The following is a 1,567-nucleotide window of genomic DNA, read 5'->3' on the forward strand; positions in this document are numbered from 1 at the left end:
GAGCACATAGGTATATTAAAACAAATCAAAAGAAGGGGTGAGAACTTACTGAACACATAGACCAGCAAACATCCTCACACCCCAGAGAAAGGATAGACAGCGTGGCAATGGTTATGAACCACCAACATCATGAAGAAAGATAGAAAAAGATGGAGAAAACTAAAGGAATTGAGAAAGGGAAGAAGTCCCTGGAATCTGACTTTATTACTGCCTGAAAATCAAAAATACTTCATGACAAACAAAGCCTCAATTGTCAACAAAGATGCGTCTTTTCCTAAAGACATCTCAAAAAGGATGCAAAAAAACAAGCGAACTGTGCCCACTTATACCTAGTAAGCTTTACCTTGAGCTGTATCTATTAGGACTCCTCTCTCATTCATAAGCCTAAACACCACCTCATAAATCCATATTACAGTTTATTTGCAAAAGAAAGTGCTTTTAGATAGAAGAAATAAGTGAATCAAGTTAAAAATATTTATATTTAAATTTTAAATTTCATTTAAATTTTAAGCCTTGCTCAATCTGTAAATCTTATTCTAAATTATGACATGTGAGCAGTGTAATGCGTGGAGCTACAAAATCATAAATGTAGCTATTGTAAAGACACCTAGGTGTGTGTCTATTAAGAGGCCAACACTCCTTCTTGGGACTGTGTACTGTCCGTTTCTTAAGTACCTAAACTTACTAAGATTGTTTCCCTCTTGTCTGTCCTGAAACTTTCTCTGGCACAGTCAAGGATCCTGCCCTGCCCGAGTGAACAGCACTTGGCTGCATCTTTCCACTGCTACTGGACTTTTCTTGAAGGACTTTCCATAATCTGCAAACGGAGGAGCAAAATCTCTGATGAAACCAGCTCTGCAACACAGTGGTTAAGGAGTTCCAAATTCCAGCAACTGTGAGAAAGCAAATTTCTGTTGCTTCATCTGCTGAGCATGGCGCACCTTGTCATGAAAGCAGCTACGTAGTGCAGAAAGGTATCCAGAGCATCAGAGACAGCTCTCAGACAGGCCAGTGATGGACTGTAAATAGCTCTAAGCATATACACTTAATGACATCAAGAGCTATTATATGCACCAATGAGAAACGTACTACCCATAGGCACAATTCTACCAATTAGGTTTCTATAGGCACACAGATCTCTGAATACCATCTTTTGTCAGGAAAACTGTCCCATCATTCAGTGAATTCCAAACACAAATCTGCATGTTAAAAACCCAGGAACAATCATCTGCTGATTTTGATCACAATTTAGTAGCTTAGATACCTGCACCACCCATTCTTGGGCTTTGTCTCTTTTTGTGCCCCATGAAAATTGTAGCTACGCCTTAGTGAGCACGATGCAAGGAGACATTCTAGGACCATTAATCTGGTAAGAATGAGTCCTGATTGCTTGAAGTGAGGAGGAAATTTTGTTGCAACTTAACAAATGTCTCTAAAATTTTATTTCAGTTATATAGCATTTCTTAAAAAATAAGTAAGATGACAAACTAATCACTACAAAGTCCAGGAAACTGTCAAGTCATCCCCAACTATCCCTTAACTGTTGGAGAAAATAACAAGTGGTTGG

The sequence above is a fragment of the Acomys russatus genome, chromosome 1 (genome assembly GCF_903995435.1).
Source record: "Acomys russatus chromosome 1, mAcoRus1.1, whole genome shotgun sequence".
NCBI lineage: Eukaryota > Metazoa > Chordata > Mammalia > Rodentia > Muridae > Acomys > Acomys russatus.